The 22,103-nt window shown below is 37.6% G+C and overlaps 1 protein-coding gene across 5 annotated transcripts in view; it reads right to left on the bottom strand.

Moving 5' to 3' along the window:
• LOC129248174 (voltage-dependent calcium channel subunit alpha-2/delta-4) overlaps positions 1-22,103 on the bottom strand; it is a 169,519-nt gene that overhangs the window by 52,192 nt on the left and 95,224 nt on the right. The window lies entirely within an intron of this gene.

Raw genomic sequence — 22,103 nt, 5'->3', positions numbered from 1 at the left:
TACGCGCAAGAAAATAAGAAGAAAGTTTCTTTTTACTGAATCACTGAGTGCGTCTGGGCGTGACGACATGCGTAATTATATCTAATGAACTTTGCGAATATTTAAAATTCAGTTAGGATTATTTGTTACCTTTATTTAAGTGTTCACACATATGCACATAACTATGCGTAGATGTACCCATTTATATTTGTGCATCCAACTTTTGTGCACAATGCAGAATTGCATCTTAATGCAAATTCCTATTCCATTTTAAGTTAAATTTGCACTTCATACCACTCAACGCGCAAGTCATCCCGAAATTTTGAACTCCACTTACGATTTGTGCACGCAAGTTGAGGAAGAGCAAAAGTTAACGCAGATTACAGGAAGCTGCTGTAACAGTAATTGAAATAGAATTAAAGAGTTGAAGAGCTGCTGAGCTGCTGAGCTGCCGAGCTCCTGAGGAGGCTGTGCGGTAAGCTGTGTATAATTATTTAGAGAGTAGTTCCTTAGGTGATGTTCTACTAAAAATATGTGTGATAACGAAGAGTTCCATGCCCCTATGGGCACACAACTTTATCTTTATAAAGTCTATGTCTACGTATACGCACACAAATACAAATACGCATACATATAAGAGTATGTATGTAAAATCTACAGAATAAAACAGCTCAACATTCCCACATTCATTCATTAATATTTCTATGCCTCTACTCTATTCACAGCTCTACTTTCTCTACATGTAATGCGTAAACTCTTTTGGTGGCAGTTGAGAAAAGTTTTCTAATTAATTCACAAAAAACTGTAATGGAAATGAAACTGGCATAAATTGTGTGTACTGGTAGAGTGTGAGCGGTGTATGTAAGTAAGAAAGATGCGTACATATTTGGTATGACTGTTTGTTCTTGCAAATTTGTATGTGAACGTATGAAAATGTGGATGTGTATGCAAATACTCAGAAAAGCCTGTGTGCTAAAGTTATATGTTTGGTTGTGTGTCAGCAGTTAAGATGACTGATGTTTGTAGGCGCATGCATGAATGCTTTCTACTTTGTACGTGTCTAACGCCATATTCCACTGTTCTCACACTATTTTTTAGTTTTTTTTAACGCGTTTAATTGTGTGGTTGTAGTTTAGCACCCTTAAGTTAATTTAGAAATTACTTTACTCTTTACGGGAACTAATTTCTTTGAGCTTAAAAATATTTAATATTAAATGCCAAAAGCCGCTGCCGTTAGTGCTTCCTTTCAAATAATGTAAAATAATAAATGTATTATCAAAATAATTATTGCAACATTATTTTTCTCTTTATAGCAGTAATAATAATATTTAAGAACTTTATGCGAAATACGTACAAAAATGTTTAAATAAATTAATTTTAGGTCTGGAATAGAATAATTCGAGCCTTAAAACCTTCAAATGCCATAAGAGATTATCGATATATTTATGATATGCAGTGAAAAATTAACACTAGATTTGCTAGACCAGTCATTTTGACTGGGTTTTGAATTGAAAACCCCTGCTGCATATAATATTTTCTTTCTGTAATGATATCATGACTTTTGCAGCTATAGCTAAAGAATCAGTTCTAGGAACTTTATATTATTTTATATATTATATATTCGTAACAAATATATTTTCTGTTATTGATACTTATACCAGTACCAGTCAAAATGACTGGTGCAAGTTTCTATGTAATGAAATGATATTGGGGTAGCTACAACAACTGGTAAGTGTTGCAATCTATTTTCGCGACAAAATATTATATATGATTCCGAGGAAACCATTATTCTGAGAAATACAATGTCGCGGGTTCTACGGGAATGTATTTTTCACAAAAAGAGAGAGCAGAGTCACGTCAGATTAGTCGCGATCGGCTATATTTACTATTGTTACGATACTACTCGTGTAATGTGTAAATATGCAAAAAGAAATATTATGAAGGGGGAGCTAAGTAGTGTATTTTTATTACTAATTATTACTACACATCTTAGAACATATAAGAACTTGCCACAGAATTAGAAGCATCTCGCGTTTTGGGGGAAAAATGGATACTAACGCAAGCAAAATTGAAGGCATTTTTTGCAATATTGTATGCACGCATACGAAGGAAGCACTTTGAGACATGAATACTTATGAAATAACAAGTGGGGATGAAAATTTTTTTCTTCAGCTATGAGTAGGCGTGATTTCACCGAGATTCTACGTTCGTTCATTCGCTTCGACAAAAAAAATGAGAGGAGCCAACGTTTGCAAAGGGACAAATTCGCCTAAGTTTCAACTGTTTGGAATAAATTTATAGAAAAATAGCGAAAATTGCTTCAATACAGGAGCTTAAGTGTCAAAAAACAGTTGATACTGCTCCGATAGTATCTTAAAAACTCCTCTTTATGCCGAAGTTCCGTTTTCGTGCCAGAAACCATATTTATTGAATTTGCACATTGTTTTTATTGCTTCTTGTTGTATCTTCAGATCGCCGTACACTTATTTGCATCATGTATAGTTCCCGGTAGTTAATAATCTCTATACCCTTATAGTGCTTATATTTATATTAATACTCTGCGGATACATTAGCATCTTAACCAACGCGCATAATTCAGATTTTAAATCTTGTGTGGTAAATCGGTGGGTATACACTTTTTATTAAATTAAAGATTTGAAGATTTGCTAATATTGCTAATTTCAGCGAATAAAGTATACTTTTAAATTTAGCTGCAGATATACCCTGGTGTATATGTGGATATGCGTAGTCCTTTGGATTGAAATCTTTGAAGAATTTGTATGCTTGATTTAGAGGCTGAGTCTCATACTTGGACCCCATTTTGACTGTAGTATAGATTTGCAGATCAAAATTTTGTTTCCCAGTGATAATGCAGAGGTTTAATTGAGTAGCCAGCAAAGTGAGCGAAGTTTTGATCGCAGTTACCTACGCTTCAAGAATATCTGTGGAAGCCGTGCCAGCCTTCTATCGAATCCAGGTATTTTTCCTGATCGGCTTGAAGTATTTGGCAGTGACTTAAAGTTACTGGAAGACATCGGTATTTGCAGAGTGTGAAAGTAATCTGTACAGATTTGGTCTGATTGGCTTTTATACGAGATTTGTTTAACCAAATACTAACTTTATGGAGGTCGTGCTGCAAGAGAAATGAAGCAGTGGAAGCAAGGCCATTACAATGGTCAGTACAACCGTATCGTTCGCATATGTAACTACGTGCGTGCTTTTTGTCAAAGGTAGAAGATTTTTGTTCAATTTTTTATTCAATTTGCGATTTAGAAAAACTTGAAAACCACGTCTTACATTTTACTGCTTTGAGGAATTTCTTTTGACTGGTTCATTTATAGTAATGAACAAGTATTTGTTGCAGTGATGATTAAAAATTATTGCAGTATTTTATATTTGCTTTCGTTTATAAACGTACTGAAGATTATGAAATTCATACACCTCATTAAATGATATTTTCCAGCCAAATAAATACTTTTAACAAACGTACTGAATTTCCTCCATAAAAAGGATCCAACTTAAGTACGCGTACGAGTATGTGACAGCTTACAAGAGACTTTGATGAATGCAAAAATGGTGAAAAGGGAAATAAGTAATAAAATACAATATTTAAAAATTTCATAAATAAATGTATGAAGACTGAAAAAGGAAAATGTCTTCTAGCATATTAAGTTTTTTGCCTTTGACTTTTTGACATCATTACCGTCGTCATCATCATCAGCAATAATATGAAATACAATTACACTTAATTAATTCAGACAAGTGACATTTGAGTGTCGTGCAACGATTTTGAATTGTACTCGATTGAGGACAGTGGTGAAAATATTATCTAAAGGGTGCGTGACGTGCCAGGGGAAAGACTTTTTTGTTCTCCCTTCAGAAATTTTTATTTCATCATCATCATCATCATCATAGCATTTACAGCTCGGTGTGAGCTAATGCTTCCTTTACTATTGCGCTCCATGCATTTCGGTTCATTGCATTGGCTTCTTCGTGCGTTCATGCTGCTCACCTTCTTGGTGGCCGCCCACGCTTTCTGCCGCCCAAAATGCGAGAATTAAACATCTTTGCAATTCTGTTGTCATCTATTCGCGATATACGTGTCCTAGCTAGCGCCTGTACTGCACTGTTTTGTCCATAAGTATTATACTTCGATCTCAATGTTATGTTTTATTCTTTAAGACATAGAAGGCTTTCGTACGGGACTGAAAATTCTTTTTAAAATTTTACGCTCAAGCGTAAGATTAATTGGAGCCCTGTTTGGGTGTTTGACCGAGCTCCTGCTCTTATTTTGATGTTGTTCCACAAATAGAGTTACCTACAGTTTGAAGCCGACTCTGAACGGCACATATTTTATTGTTTCACGCACGGAGATTCGAACCTATACACTCCTGAATGGTAGTCACGCACCAACCCATTCGGCTACTGCGGCTGGCCAAAGCGTAAGAGATAGTTGTTTATATCAATAGTCAGAATCCATGTTTCATATCGATACGTCGTTATTGGGTTTCAGAGATCGGTAGTTTACATGTTCATGACAAGAGTTTGTTTGTAAGCAGTTTGAGGTGTGCGTAGTAGATTCTATTTGCAGCCAGCAGTCTGTCTTTTATGCAGGTAAGCGAATCTGGTGAACTTCATAACTTTACACCTAGGTACTGGAAGGCTGATATATGTGGGAATCGATTTTCCAATTACCGTAGGGACCATTGATTCGAGATCTAAACAAGTATTTAGTCTTTTCGATATTAACATCAACCATCATCTGTTGGTTTCTTGTGATGATGCATAGATCTGAACGCTTCCAGAGAAAATAGTCGCACCAGGGCCGAAGCTATTGATGGCAAAGTTAAAAATTACGACTGGCAGTTGCTTAACACCCGTGAAAACATCGAAAGGGTCAGAGGTTTTTGCTTGCACCATAACCTTAGATAATGTTCCGGTGAGAGACCTAGTAACTAGTGAGGCGAGCTTCAGTATTATTCCTTGTCGAGTAGATGCTCACTGAATTTTTGAAAAATTTGATACATTACAAAGCAGTAACCTATTGTTGATCTATTGTTTATAAATCCGCATGGATGCTCACCTAGAATATCCTCTGCCAGCGGATTAATTTTGTTGACGAATATGTTGGTGAATACTTTGTAGGCAAAGCTTTGAAACCCCTGTATTTGTTACAGTGACGTTTCTCTCCTTTTTTATGGACCGAGAATATTAAGCTAGATTTCCAGCCCCGAGGCAACGTTTCGTATTCCCAAATTTGCTCCACTGCTTTTGTTAGAACCAACACTACAGTCGGACCGCCATATCTCAGCAATTCAGCTATTATACCGTCTTCACTGCTTGACTCCCATTTTTTTGTTTTTGTATCGCCTAATTAACTTTTTCTTCATTTGGCTCTTTTAATTTCAATTAACTTAAAAATGCAAATACGAACAAGTACTGATGTATATCCATACCATTTACTGATATACAGAATTCAAATAAATGGAATAAGAGCGAGAGCAATATTGCGCTACAACAAAGTTAGCGTTGAAGTGGCTTTGGCAATAAATCTGTGAGAGAGCAAATTTTTTGCTCAGTGTAACTGCCATTATTTTTATTTTCATCATCATCATAATCATCTACGTAATATTTATAGTAATGATGACAACCAGCAGCGTAATGATACGTACACGACCCGTACGCCAACCAGTGTCAGCTGTCGCTCTCCACTGCAACCTTCCTCTGTTACAGCCCTCACTGCAACTTCAGCTACATAGCACTAGCCTCAATGTGAAAACTTTTCATAAAATTTTATTTCTTACTCTCTCTCTCTCCATTTAATCGTTCTGTAAAGGGGCAGCACAAGTAAGACGGCAGCCAAGCAGGTAAATATGTATAAGAGAAGCAGACAGAGCAACCAACTGAATACCAAAAGATAGCTACTAAATGTGGCATCTCCGACGGAGTAACACATTCTTTAATTTGAAGTTTTTCCCCATAGCATTATTATTTCTCTTTCCTTGCCTTTCTTCAGTTGTTGTGTTTGTATGTATGTACAGGGTGTGTGGTGGTAAAATTAGGTTTTAAATTTAACATTTTTGCTTGAATGATGAGCGGGTTATACGTGCGGGTTATTGAGCCACGAAGTCCCAGTGGACTGATGAACAATATGTGTTCGCAATGGAAGCGTATTTCAAGTCCAATGATTCGTGTGTAATTGCTCGTCGTAGATTTTGTTCGTGTTACAATATTTGACGTTTACGTAACGCAGCAAGTGAAGATTTGACTAGTTCCTAGGTACGAAAGTTCCGGCCAACAGGTATCGTGTGGAGAAGGACTTGGCTTCATTTGGTGTTTCCAACTGCCACGAGAAAGAAACGAAAGACACGCTATATTAAACTCGGTCAAAATCGCGTAAGCGATTATCGCGCTAATCAAGAAGAAGAATAAGAGAACACCATAGAGATACTGCGTGATTTCTTCCCTAGGTTAGGTTAGGTTAGGTTGAAGCGGTTGTCCTATGGCTGATAGCCCATTGTGATGTCTCTTAGGGAGCTTGTCCCTATGTCTCCTAGGACCAGTGTATGCTTTTCAAAAATTTTAAAATATCTCTGATTTTAGTAGAACTGTGATCCTCCAAGTCATTAACAAATTGTCTACCCATAATAGTAAACCTGCGTCTGAATAGAGCAGGGCAGTGGCACAGTAGGTGCGAGATTGTCTCTTCCTCGTCCTCATCTAGACAACTTCTACAGAAGCCATGTGTTTGCACACCCATCCTTTAGGCGTGTTTACCTATTAGGCAGTGCCCGTTTGGCTTAGCAGAGATTTTGTGCGCTTAGCATTTAGAGTCGACCACAGTTGACGGGCGATTTTGTAGGTGGCTTCATTACGCCATCTTTCGTTTGCTTTCTTTACAACTTCTTTAAGGATGAGCAGCTTATATATATGTAAGGGTATCCCTATGCCATTATCTATGTACTCATCAGTCAATGTAGTGCCGAGTCTCGCTAGTTACCCGCAATGTCGCCATCGCCAGTAACCCAAGTTACCTTTATGTGAAATGACTCAGCCATCTCGTTAAGAGATGTACGGCATTTCGTGGCTACCTTGGCGGTTGTCGACTGTTTTGCTAGGGATTTTATCGCCGCTTGGCTACCAGTGAAAATGTGTCGCGGCTTTTATTATTGCCATCACTTCAGCCTGAAAGACACTACAGTAGTCGGGGAGCCGAAAACTGAAGGAGATCTCCAGATGCTCGGAGTATACACCTCCGCCCACCCTGCCCTCGAGCTTTGAGCCATCTGTGTATACATGGATAGACTCGCCCTATCTCACATCGTCCCGTTCTCACTCTTCCCTCGAGGGTAGGAGGTCGTAAGCGAAGTAATGACAAGTATAGGCGGGTGAGCATAGTCCACCAGTCCGGGAAGCCCCAAAGTGCCATTCAGGATTTCACCGTGACCATAATCCGTGTTTAACCACTTGTTAAAGTGTTCACTGCGTGCATTATATATTGCCTGCAGATATACCGGAAGGAAGTTTAATGTCGCATATAATGCTTTCGATGGTGTGGTTGACATGGCGCCGGTTATCAGAACAGATACTAGTCTTTGAACCTTGTCAAGTTTTTTGATGTTCACACCCTTCTGAAGGGCATCAAATCATATTATTTCTTCCCTAACAAACTGATAAGTCGTTCCGGCGACATATACTGGCCACCCATTTAGGTCTTACAGCTATGGCCTTTTTTCGGTGGGTGTACTTAAAAAGTAAAGTTTATGATACAAACCCAGCGATCACCATTAAAAGAAAATATCGTTGCTGAGGCGAATGGCATCCCGAGATCACAGCGAGTGGCACAGAGTACGAAAGCCAAATTCCATTCCGACGTAACGCTCAACATATAGAGGAAATAATAAAAAAAAAAAATCGCACTTGTTTTCTTTGTAATAATTATTGAAATAAATATTTGTGATTAGTTTATTTATTTTTTAATTTGTCAACAGGCTACCCTGTACATCTCCATTGACAGAGTGTGGTAAGGTCTTCCTTTGCTTTTTATTGTACTTCTGTGGCATTTTGTTTTACATATTGCAATTTTGGATTCATTCAAAAGAGATTCTTTCAAATTTGCTTACAAATATTTCTAAATGATAGTTTTTGTTTTCATGAATTTAATCCGCATGCATATTTGCATTATTTAAAATATGCTATTTTGCGAGTATGATGAATTGTATAATACAAAAAAAAGCAACACATATTACCGTCTTTTTGATGTCCCTTTCGATGCTGACAACTCATGGCCCTCCCATATGTGCAAAGGAATATCTCGGTTGTAATATTCCTATTTTTCATACTCTAGCCATTTTAATTCCTTTATTTAAATAAAAATAATTATATTGTTTTTATTTTACAGCCAACCAAATACGAAAGGTCGTTGAATGGGAAAGCCAAGCCCCGTTTGAATCGAGATCTTCGCCTCTAGTTCACACTGAATATCGGACTCTTATGTCTGAACGTCACTTCTTTGGAACTCTCTTCCCATTAGATTAAGATTCTCAGAAAATGCATTACTTTTCAAAACCAAGCTAACCAACTACTATACAAGTGGAAGTACAATAACACTGTACAACATTTTTGAAGTCATCGAATGTGCACTCCGTTTTGACTTCAGTTTCTGAGAGTACTTGTCACAACTAACAAAATTGCACTTGGGTTTTTTTGTATTAGCTCGGATTCCAATTTTATAGTGTTTTGAATATATTTTATCTAAAACTTTATTTTTAGCACTTTCTTCAATGAAAATGTAATTTTTCTCACTTCTATATCACTTAAACCGATTGCAATTTTATTTTCCTTTCTTCAACATAAATGTAGGTAGAGACTACAAAAAAATCTGTTAAAAAAACTACATCAAATGCCTTAAAAATGAAAAAGTAGAGAGAAGTTAATGTCTATATAATAGTCTAAGCAATCAAAATTTTCTTTTTTCTTTTAAATATTGTAAAAATGATTTGTATCAACAAAAATTAGTGTATTTAAACAGTGTTAATGTGTTTGAGTCTTTTACCCAGATTACGGGCTTGGAAAACTGCAACTTTGCTCTTCGTCCATGTAACCAATGTAAAAGATTGCTATAGCAAACATCACATACTGTATTTGGCGTTAAATCTTCACCACTTGTATCAAATTCATCGAAATATTTCGTATAGGCCAACTTAAATTCTTGAGAAAACAAATTTTTTCGTTCTTTTCCTTCAATTTTAGGCACTATATGACCACACACATAACAGAATTCATTTATTTTCGGGCACTTGTTATTTTCCATTTTCACAATAGAATTTCTTAATAATACTAAGTACTAATACAAGTGCACTAAGTACAGAAAAAAGATGTTAAAAAAAAAGACGAAAAAAATATCTTAGTCGATGAGTTGCAAATTTTTTCTCTCCTTTCACTAGAGCAGTAAACCGTTCCGAAAAGCTCTCTTCGTACGTGATGAACACTGTACGTACTGTACTTTATGTAGCAACTACTTATAATAACGAACTCAACTGCTTGGTAACAAAAGCACGGGAAACATTAATGACAAAAGGTTCGAAAATTGTTAATTTCTCGATATTTGTTCAATTTTAAAGCATTAGATACAGCTTCAGCAAACAACTTGTTCGACACTTTGCCTCCTCAAAGAGAAAACATTGTGATGGTGTCAATTTTTGATTTTCCAAAAATAGTTTGAATCAAATCCTTCTTATCTAAAAATGATGTGTACGAAGTTTTAAGCAAATTTGTGTGTGTGTTTGTGTGTGACACTTTTTACTAAACCAAATATTTAGAAAACGATTTCAATGAAATTTCGTCAGAGTTATTGCCCTCAAAAAAATCTAGAAACGAAAACAGGAATTTTAAGAAATACTAAATCAACAAATTGTCTCAAAAATAATTTTTGTCTTAAAATTAAGTTTTCTATAAATTCTTTATTTATTCTAAAAGAAATTTTAATTAGTAAGTCAAAAAATTAAATTCCTTGAATAGAAACGAATCGATTGACTTATATAAAGTGTATATTTTACCAAGAACTGATAGAGTAAACTACAATTTTTTATTATTTTTGACATTTAAAATTTGATTCTCAAATAATTATCCACTAGTATTTCTTTTATTTTTTACGCACATTTATGCTGAAGACAAGAAAATAACTTCCAATCATTTTACGATATATAGATGTGAGAAGAATTACGTTTTCTTTAAAAGAAAGACTGCTCAAAATCAAGTTTCAGAGGAAATATTCATGACGCAATAAAATTAGAATCCGAGCTAATCTAGAAAAACCCAAATGAGATTTTGCTAGTTTCGATAAGTACTTTCAGAAACTGAAGTCAAAATGGAGTGCACATTTTATGTGTTGCACTGTGTAATTAATCTTTTGTTTCTGTTCTTCTTTTTTTTAATAATTACCCTTCCATATAAATATATTCACTTTTTTCGTTCTAAAATCCAACTCTAATAAAAATAATAATAATAGCGGTCGCCTTTCGGCAGACAGTGGCGAACCTCGAAGTGTATTTCTGCTCGGAGTCTGCTTAAAACTATCGGTTCCTCCATTTGTGGAACAACATCAAGACGCACGCCACAAATAGAAGGAGCAGCTCGGCCAAATACCTGACAGAAGTATATTCTTTCCATGCTCTACGAGCCCTGCTACATCCTAATGTAGAATTAAAAGCGTGTTTGTAACTTTGACGTTTTCGTTTGCAATTAACTATAATAAGTAAGGATAGATTTCTCAACACCAATCCCAATATGGACTGCAACCATTGCAATTTTGCTGCAAAGTGCTTGTTGCCTACCCTCATAACCAACATATGAATGTTTATAGCGCACAAACAAACGCAAACTATCGACTCGATGCCAAAATGTGGCTTGGGACGAGGAGAAATGTTTCGGCTATCAGTTGGGAAACCAGCCTCCATACAAACTCCACTTCCCTGGAGCTCAAAGCAGAAAAAACAAGGATTACTGTAATTCCGTCACGCAATTTCTCCAAGAAATTCTCAACGAATCCGCACATTTTGTTATTGCTTGAATATCTTTCTCATACACCTATAGAATTTGCCAATGTAGGACATGTCTTAGATATGCACCATATATTAAAAAAGAGGCTTAATCTAAAAACACCTGTATGCATCACCGTGAGACAAGAAAACATGGCTGATAAGAAGGTTTAATTGCAATAGAGTATTACAACATAAATAACAGTTCAACGATCTCGAGGCAATGACTGTTCTGAACAAAATACGCCGCATCAGCGTCATTTACCGTTAATAGCCAGCTGTTCTCTGCCGATATACTGATTTATGGTTTTTGAATATACTTGACCTATAGATTACAAGTTTGTGACATCTGAGAGAGTATTTCTGTCTGTGACGTAACGACTGGACAAACAGGAAAGGTAACAGTGTAGTCAAGAATGATACAGGATGCGCCATCTTTCATGTCGGTATGTAAACGCTGAATAACTTTGTCATTTACCAACCGATCGATTTCAACATACATACTTTCGATACGTCAATTCAGTACAATTTCAACCATGGATCGCTTTACACCGAAACAGCGCGCTGAAATAGTGACGCTATGCATCGAAAATAGTCGTTCTATTGCTCTAACTCAACGCACATATCGCAAAAAGTATCGCGGCAAACAGGCACCGTGTGAAAATACTATTCGAATTTTTTTAAGCAAGGAATAGTAGGAGATCGTCAACATGCCGTTCATCAACGACCGAGACGTTCCAATGAGCTTGTTGAAGCAGTGAGGGAGAGCGTTGCCCAGGAGCCAACAGTGTCGTATCGTCGTCGCGCTCAGCATTTTGGCGTCAGTGAAACCACAATGCGGCGCATTTTAAAGGATGATTTAAGTTTGTTTCTGTATAAAGTGCAATTGACACAAAGAATAGACCCATTCACGTGGCTTGGAATGCGGCCAAACAGTCGCTCGAATGATTGGCACTGAACCCAACTTTTGGAAGCCAATTTTAATGGCTGACGAGGCACATTTTAACCTCTCTGACAGCGTGAATAAACAAAATTGTCGAATTTGGGGAACTGAGAATCCACACGAGATCCATGAAACGCCATTGCATGACCGGAAAGTAATTGTTTGGGCCGGCGTTTGCGCCAAAACCATTCTTGGGCCATAATTTTACCAAGAAAACGAAATGGTCGTTGAAAACCGATTTCGCTGGATTTTGGCTCATTATGTCTGCCCGCAAATGCATTTGAAAGGCTTAGACAGTTACTTGTTTCAACAAGACGGTGCGCCATGCCACACTGCGAATGCAACAATTGAGTTTTTGCAACGAAAATACCCGTGACGTCTAGTGTCAAAAAGAGGTGACATCAACTGGCGCCCCAGATCACTTGACTTAACCCCCCGGACTGATTTTTATGGGGTTATCTAAAAAGGAAAGTTTACGCCAACAAGCCGCAGACTATTGACCAGCTTAAGGCAAACATTCGTGCAGAAATCGACGCTATAAAATCCGAAATGCTTGACAAGGTGATGACAAACGCAGAAAAAAGATCGCAGTTTGTGATTGCCAATAAAGGTGGCCACTTGATTGATATTGTATTCGAAAAATAGTTTTAATAAATTGTAAATAACCAGACCAAATAAAAATACCTCACTTATGCAAATCAGTTTTTTTTTCAAAGTTATTCAATGTTTTCATACCGACATAAAAGATGGCGCACCCTGTAGATTACCAGGGCCTTCAGCTATAGTGCCACGTAATTGTGTACTCGGCAGTAGAATCCCGTCCGCTCATTACATACGTGTTCACACACTCGTTCAATCTATCGTCAACGGAGACGGAAACGAGGCAACATGATAGAAGCCTATGCTAATTTTTTTCGTACATCACCAACACATTCTCAGTTTTTTCGTAAAGAAACCATTATTCTCCATGACTCATGTGACGTTAGCTCATCGGCTGATACTTTCAAATTCGTTGAGAGCCTGTTGCTCTGTCGGTCTGATCTTCGACCTCTAAACCTTTAAAAATCTTTTCATCATGTGGTACAGTAGCAGGGCGAATATTATATAGAAGGTGCAGTCCTCCCAAGCAGTTATTTTATTTTTCGCGATTTTGACAAGTCTGATGTCAATCACCTTAATAATTCAAAACAAGCAAACAAAAGGAAGAGAAATTGCATGTTTGTACAAATATAGCGAATGACGTCGCAATATTGAGATTTGTGGCATTTAAACTAAACAAATTAATTGAAAATAAGTGCCGCGTGTTAAATTGCGAAAGCTCCAATGAATATAAATAAAACCTCCAAATGCAGTGTCTTTGCGTTTTTATATGGATGACGCGGTGGCAAGAAAGTGTGTGTTTGTGTATAATTTCTAGTGTTTAGTAGTTTCGCCCACTCTTCCACTTCACAAACAAGTAATTGCCCTTCCTTTCTTGGTTTATTCTCCGAGCATGACGTCACAGCGAATTCGGAAGGCGCGGTCTCTTTTTACAATATATTATTGTTGGTGTAGTACGATAATTTCGATAGCTAATAGCAACAAAAATGAAAACCAGTAGAACAATAAAATCAAAATAAATACCCACTTATGTGGTCAGTTAAATGGCTTATTCTGCCGAACTCACTGTGAGCGGGATAGCGACTCGCAAATGTCCCCACCTTCCGTATTCTCTCCACCGTGTTGGATATAAAGGCTGATCAGATTGGAAGTAGTTTTTTCAATATGGTTTTTTTGACAGATCACTCATGAGTTCTGTCAAACTAAATATTTATATACTTTGTTCAGCATTCATTCACATTTCATCATGCAGACACCTACGCCTCAACAACGTTTACAAATCGTATAATTTTTGTTACGAAAATCGACGTTCTGTGAAAACTGGTAATCGCGCGCTAGGCCAACTTATCGCGTTTAGCGATGAGGCACATTTTTTTGTTAATGGCTACGTCAATGAGAAAAATTTACTAAAGAGCTTTAAGAAAGTTTTCAAAAAAAAAAAAAACACCTAAAATTCAGAAAATTGCATGAAATTTTCATTTAAATCGATAGAACAGTCCATATAATTTAATGTTTGAAGATTATTTCATGCAAATGTTGACCGCGACTGCGCTTCAAATGGTCCATCCGCTTAGTCCAATTTTGGCATACTCTTTCCAATGTTTCAGCCGGAATCTCAAACATAAATGCTTTCCTGTTGTCTTCCAATGCGTTAATTGAAGCACGCTTGTCTGAATAGAAATGAGCTTTAACGTAGCCCCACAAAAAGTAATCTAAAGGCGTTATATCGCACGATCTGGGTGGCTAATTGACAGGTCTTGAACTCGCCTCCCAACAAGACCATTGTTACGCGTGCTGTGTGGCATCTGGCACCGTCTTATTGAAACCACATGTCATGCAAGTCAAGGTCTTGCATTTTGGGCAAAAAAAAGTTGGATATCACGGTAGCGCTCACCATTCACAGTTACGTTACGATTCGCAGCATCTTTGAAGAAGTACGGTCCAATGATACCTCCAGCCCATAAACTGCATCAAACTGTGACCTTTTTTGGATACATTGGTAGCTCTTGCAATTCTTCTGGCTGATCTTCACTCCAAAATCGACAATTCTGCTTATATACGTACCCATTGATCCAAAAATGAGTTTCGTCGCTGAACACAATTTTTCCACTTTAAACTTTCTTAACAGAACACGCATTTTTATAATAAAATTCAATGATTTGCAAGCGTTGTTCGTTTGTAAGACGATTCATGGTTAAATTATAGACCAAACTGAAGATGTTTGACAGTGAAACAAAACACGAAACATGCGTCAGCTGTTTAAACCAACTGTTTAAAAAGGTAATAGCTAAAAAATCACCCATTATATTTGGGCTGAAGAGCGATCCGAAGCCATAGAAGATCAGCCATTACATCCATTGAAACACCCGTTTGGTGTGACCAATGGGCTGGCGGAATCATCGGCCTCAATTTTTTTGATACCAGAAATAGACACCCGTGAACTCCACAACATTTGCTTCCAACAAGACGGCGCTGCTTGCCATATTCATTTCTCGTCTCGTTTTAGTGAATTGGCCACCAAGATCGTAGGATCTCACACCTTTGGACTTTTATTTGTGGGGTTGTGTAAAGTCTAGATGATGCCTCGATTGAGGCATTGAAAGCAAACATTACTAAAGTTATTCACGAGATGCCGATCGAAGTCCGCCAGCGAGTCATTCAAAATTATTACTTATGGATGGCCGAATTACGGCGCGGTTGCGGCCAACATTTGAAAGGGATTATTGTAAAAAACAAATATCACGTTCGTTGTTTTATTTCAATTTAAAACCGACGCTTCCAAATTGATCACCCTTTAGCAGTGAAGAGCTTCAAAAATACACTCAACCTAATCCTACTGTAAATGAACTGATTGTAACCGCAAATGCACAAACTTACAAACTAGTGCATGAGTTACTAATTGCGAAAGGAAGAAAAAAAACTTAGAAAGTTATGTGATATTCTAATGACTATTCAAAAGGTGATTGTGTAATTTCGAAAGGGAATTCGTAATGCCTTACATATATGCCATTTTCTGTCAAAGCTTCAATTTCCCATATAAAATCTGAACAAAAATTAATCCCTTTGTTAAAAGAAGAGAGAAAATTCAATTTGCCAATGTTGCAACTTTTAACTTCACTTGGAATAGATTCTTTTGAAAGCATTTGCCTACTTTTTAAGCAACCGACATACCATTGCTGCTACATACATACATTTGTATGCACATACACACATACATATGCATACGAACAAATGCACACACAAAATATTTTAAGAGCTACTTGCTGCTGTATACAGAGGCACCCAAGAGATTTTAAGCTGACTGCTATACAGCAAAATAAAAAGTACAAAAAAACCGAGTCCATAAAGAACAAAAAATTCCGAGTTTTAGAGGAACGACAGCACCAAGAGAAACGGAAGATCTGCGAGGAAAGTGCCAACAACAGAGCAACACAAATTATAAAAAAAGAGTGAGAACATTGAAACCATTAACAACAAAAACAGAAGTAGCAACAACAGCATTTATAACAGCAAAGTGCAACTTCAGCCACAACAATCGCAACGAACCGTAGCGAAGCCAACCACAAAAGATGAAGGCAAGAAGCGATCGCGAGGACCCCAGCAGGACTGCAGTAGACGTACATACATACAAATGTATGCACGAAATAAATGCATTTTAGCGGCGAATTTCATAACGCAGCAATTTAAGGGAGTTGTTCCATACCATAAAATGGGAGTTGCCTGCCACATATCAACGTTCTGCGTCAATACCGCGTATGTGGCAAGTAAGAAAGTAGTTCTATTTCGTGGTTGGCACCACTGAGTACGAACGAAATAGCCGAACGGCAGTGTAGGTAACTTGAAGTAGTGCGCGCGGGAAGGAGGTACGCGACAACCACAACAGAAGACGACACGCTACAACCGCAAGCGATAAACGCGCGCATACTCCTCGGCAGTGTGGTGATTGTGTTTGTTGTTGCACATACTTTCGCGTAATGTAATATACATATTTAAGTGTGTATGTTCGTATTTACTGCTGGGTGTGGGTAAGTATGACGCCGTAAGCAAGTGCTCCCGCTACTATGCTGCTGCTGTTGTTGTTGGTGTTTGTGGTCTTACTGGTGATGTCAGTTGCAATCCAGAACAGTAGCAGCCACTGTAACAAAAAGAAAGCAAAAAAAAGCAGAAAATGCAATAATGCGAAAAACTACAAAATGTGCTCTGCGCACATAGAGCAACAGCTACACATTCGAAAAGACACAGGCACACATTTAGCGAAGTTTCAACGCTCCCTGCAGCGCAAATAAACCAAAACTGGAGCAAGGACATGCGTTGGTGTGGCACTTGCAGCATACATATATTATATGCACTTACATATATACTGATATGTATTTATTATATGCGTGCATTGGTGCTTATGTGTGTACTTGCATAGTTATCTACTTTTTTACAGGGCCTAACAACTTCGAGTTTCTTTGTGTGACGGTTGTTGTTGTTGTTGTGGCAGTGCATTAGGCTCTGCGAGTGCGGCGTAGTCATCGATCGTCTTCGTCTAACTTATCTAACGGTCCCCGGAAACGTGCTGTTTCGACAGGTTGGGTCCAGAGGGAGAAGGGTGAGAGATGAGTGGAATTGGTTGTTAGTACCGTGCGGGGTACATTCACATCCCGGACATAAATTTAGTAAGTCGGGGTCAATTCTCGATAAGTAGGAGTTTAATCTGCTGCTATATCCAGACCGTAATTGAGCTCAAGTTAGGCGGACCTTGTAGCCGAATGAACTGGTGCGTGACTACCATTCGGAAATGTTTACGTTCAAAATTTCGTGGATGAAACACAAAAATGTTACACCAAGTTTTTTTCTAATAGCGGTCGCCCCTCAGCAAGCAAAGGCAAACCTTCGAATGTATTTCTGCCATAAAAAAGCGCCTCATAAAAAAAAAACATTTGCCATTCGGTATCAGCTGTATGTCCTTCCATTTGTAGAACAGTATCAATACGCACAACACACATAGGTGGAGAAGTTCGTCTAAACACCCAAAAAAGGGTCTCACGAGGCAGCTGAAGCTCTTCGTTTGGAATGGATGGTGGTTGGATTCCGATAACGGTATTCGAGGCATGGCAGTTTAGGAAGGTGGTGATGAATGCCGCTTAATGTCTCTCTATAAACGGTCCGGTCCCTTAGCTGCAATTGTGTTTGGTCCTGGATCTCATCGGTGTAGTCGAAGAGATGTCTCCTAACTCGCCTAGGAGGTGGCTCGGTCATGGCAGCCGGTTCTATGTACCTGAATGTCTCAGGTTTTTCCGGACCAAGAGCTGCCGCTCCAATGAACTACCCCTGTCTAGTGCGCTGAACCTCACCCCTCGGGTGCTACCCAGTGTTTTATTTTGACAGCTGTCAGAGTTCGAAGCCGTTTCTTTTGACAGAGATTAGAACGAAAAGCTACAATTTATTAAAATGAGTTCCATTTTTTGCGAATAATTGTTGCTATTTTTGGTCATTAATATCGCCCAACAAATCTCGGAATAAAAAATTAATCAAATAATAAAATTTACCGGCACAGGAAAAAGTTAAAAATATCAGTGCACGTTCACCCCTGCGATTTGGTTCACAGTGTAGTAGTCTGGTGCGCCGTGGGCCATTTTTCCGAAAAAATTCTGATGGAAATTAGCTTCCACTTATTGGATTGCGATATCCAGTTATGTTAATACCTTGTACATATCTTATTTGTTGTTGTTCTGGCTATTGACGATATGTGGCTAACGAAACTATCAATTTATTGCAAAGAAAATCCCCAGGGAGAATAATTTCACGCATTTCTGCAGCAAATCTCATTAGAAGATGTGTTTAATTTTAATTTAAAAGCGAAACCTGAACTTGAAAGACCCTGTCCAAAGAAAAGTGTGTTTGATTATATTTAATAGCTTCACTTCCCCCAGCCCACTGTTAATAAAAATGCATATTTTACTCATACGGAACCTCCAAATATTACTATTTTCATTAAAGGGTAGCTCGTATTTTTAAATTTTGGCAACCAACTGTCTCGTATACATTTGAAGCATAAAATATAAAATATTCCAGCCACTTCTCCGTAGGAGTCGGCAACTGATACTTGCGTACTAGATAGCTCCAATAAACAAACAGACAATCAATGGGGCGCCTAAAGGTCAAGATAAAGATTATATCACTCAAAATAATTTTTTTTATTTAGTACATAAGTTATTCAGAAACAAAATTCGATTACTAATTTTGCGCCAACATGTACATATTGCATAGGTTTATGATGTAATATAAATATAACACCTCTGCGTCATAAGCAAGCTTTGTAGAGGATATCTGGCACCTAAATGCAAATTAGTTAATCCTAAAACTCGCAAATATTATAACGGGTTTACCAATAACAGGTGTTATTTTGAATAGCCCACTATTTCGGTAGATGTCACTTTTGAAGCTGCAAGTTTTTGATATTTGACAAGTAGAAAATGCGCCATTAATAAAAATAGGCCGATACACGCCTTAACAACGCATTGAAATTATTAAAATTCACCTTAAAAATGGTGAAAATTTGGCAGTTTCGAGTTTTACGAACCGAACATTTTTGGGTCATTGTGAAGCACCTTGTCGGACCGCAATACAGAAATTGATGAAAAAATTCGAGCTGTTGGGACAAGTTAGTGATGTGAAGAATAAAACTCCTGCACGTCGCTCAAGGAGAATCGAAAATATTGCAGTTGTAGCCGAAAGTGTTGCGGAATACCCAGGTTTGTCCATTCCTCGTCATTCTTTGGAATTAGGCATTCCACAAAAGTTATTACACCGTACTTTGCATAAGGATTTGGATCTTAAGGCTTATAAAATCCAGTTAACACAAGAACTCACGCCGGCCGATCATCAACAACGTCGTGTCTTTGCCGATTGGGTCGTTGAAATGCATAAAAATTATCCGGAATTGCATCAAAAAAATCCTCTTGAGTGATGAGGCCTATTCCCATCTCAATGGCTTCGTCAACAAGCAAAATTGTCGGATCTGGGGCTCAGAAATCCAAGAGTTATTGTTGAAAAGCCTCTCTATCCTCAACGTGCCACAAAAGCAATGAACCCATTGATCTTTTACGGGAATAGCACCTCTTATTGGAAAACCTTTGTTATCCAGATTATTTAATAAAAATTGTTACAACATGGCTTTGAAAGTTGAAATAGATTTTTAATACTTTTGTACTGAACACTATAAGTTCTACGGCTTATTCTCTGTTTCATGGTTTCCAAATGACGCCTAATACGAAGGTCGCTTTTATATTTTGAGATTTTGCAACACTACGTGTGATGAGCTATAGTCCGATAGTTTTCTCGAAAAGTTTGGTATTTTTTAACATAAACTTGCTTATTACGTTTTCACTTTATTTGTTCTTTTTTTCAGTGGGTTGAAAAATTCATCTCGCCCAAAATATGGAATTAACTCGTGAGAATTTTCATGCGATGACTTATTACAATTTTCTGCAGGCCGCTCCAAAACGGTTGTTGTGCTGGTTGCTAACGCAAGATTGTCATGTGACATAACGCGAGATAGAAGCAACCTAGGGCATAGTGCGACCAGCATACATTCAATATTGCGTGAATATTTGGTCGTCAAGAAGTTTTTTCTCGTTGGGCTCCTCATAATTTGACAATTGCTTAAAAACAAAAAAACTCGTGTCGATTGGTATAAAAAAATGTTGAAGAAACTCATCACGGGGGGCTCAAATCACATCTAAGGCATCATAACAGGTGACGAATCTTGGACTATTATTAGATATGAGCCCGACACAAAACAGCAAACGACAATATGGTTGTTCCAAGACAACTGTACAAGAGTTCGTTAATATAGAGCATTTTAGTATAGATGAAATTGCTAATGAAATCTGTTAGCTAAAATTAACGAAGAGTCCAGACTTTGATTTAATAACCGCCGAAGTTTTGAAAAACGTATCGAGGAAGACGATAGGAAAATTTACTTTGATCATGAGCGCATGCCTTGATTTTAAATATATAAATTTTCAATGGAAAGTAACTGAAATAATAGTAATACCTTAACCAGGAAGATATCCAAATAAAACAACATCTTACCGGTCCACCGCTTTGCTTCCGTAATGGTGGAACTCTTCCAAAAGCTGTTCCCCAAACGCTTGAAATGCATAATCACGCTTTGAAATCCAAAATAAGGTCTCTGCATCCTTATACCTCCACATCAATTTGGTATTCAGGAAAAGCATTCTAAAACCGATCAAATACATAGAATATTCCCTAAAATAGTAAAGTAATAAAGTCTGGTCAGAAATATTTCTTCACGTCGCCCAGACATTTGATAAAGTTTTCCACGAAGGACTGCTTTATAAACTAAAAACTCTTTTTCCATTGCAGTTCACTGACTTTCTGAAATTGTACATAACAGCTATGTACCTCAGAGTAAAGCAGAAACAGGCGTATTCCGAAATGGGAGAAATATCGGTCAGAGTACCACAAGGCAGTATACTCGGACCCGTACTGTAGTTATTCTATACTTCAGACCTGCCAGTACCAAAAACGTGCAAGGTATGATAGCTATATTTGCTGACGATGATGGTATCTTAGCGGTTGGATCCATCGAAAGCGAACCCATCATGAAATTGAAGAAATCCATTAACGAAGTGGGCTTCGCCAACAAGAAACTTTAATATTATAATTAATAATAAACCTGTATATCATTATATATACCTGATTATAATCAGTCAGCGAAAGTTACATATGCCAAATTTAACAGCAGTTGAGTATTATGAACAATCATAGAAACAGAGAATATATGTATGTATTAAGACTTTATACATATGCTTTTTGTTAGAAAAAGTAAACGCTGTCGAAATAACTGGCGCTTACACCATTTTTGGGTGTTTGGCCGAGCTCCTCCTCGTATTTGTGGTGTGCGTCTTGATTTTGCTTCACAAATGGAAGGACCTACAATTTTAAGCCAACTCAGAACGCCAAATATTTTTATGAGGATTTTTTTTTGCCATTGTCTGCCGACGGGCAACAACCCATTCGGCTACGGAGGTATTACCAGGCATATACCTATGAAATGAGACTTTCAGCTATTAGTCCATAAATGTCGCCAGGAGTATTTTTAAACCTTCCCAAATGTCTTGTTTCGTCGTCTGTCATCTGTCAACAATATTCAGCTCATTGTTTGTTACGTTTCATACAACAATGCATTTTTGTAGGTGTTAAAAATGTCGAATTTCGTGCCTTCAAATTAGGATTTGCGGGCATCGTTGATTTTCTGTTATCAATTGAAGAAAAACGCTTCTCAAGCTCATCAAATGCTTATAGAAACTTATGGTGGGCATGCTCTAAGTAGAGCACAGTGCTTCAGGTGGTTTGAAAAATTCCGCCGAATTGCAAGCATTGTTGGATGAAGATGATGGTCAAACGCAAAAAATGATGGTAGAGCAGTTGGGAGTGACCCAAAAAACCATTTCCAAACGTTTGAGAGACATGACATGATTTTATAGGTCGGAAGATGGGTGCCGCATGAACTGACTGAAAGGCAGCAA

The sequence above is a fragment of the Anastrepha obliqua genome, chromosome 5 (genome assembly GCF_027943255.1).
Source record: "Anastrepha obliqua isolate idAnaObli1 chromosome 5, idAnaObli1_1.0, whole genome shotgun sequence".
NCBI lineage: Eukaryota > Metazoa > Arthropoda > Insecta > Diptera > Tephritidae > Anastrepha > Anastrepha obliqua.
This window is presented reverse-complemented; position numbering and strand designations above follow the sequence as displayed.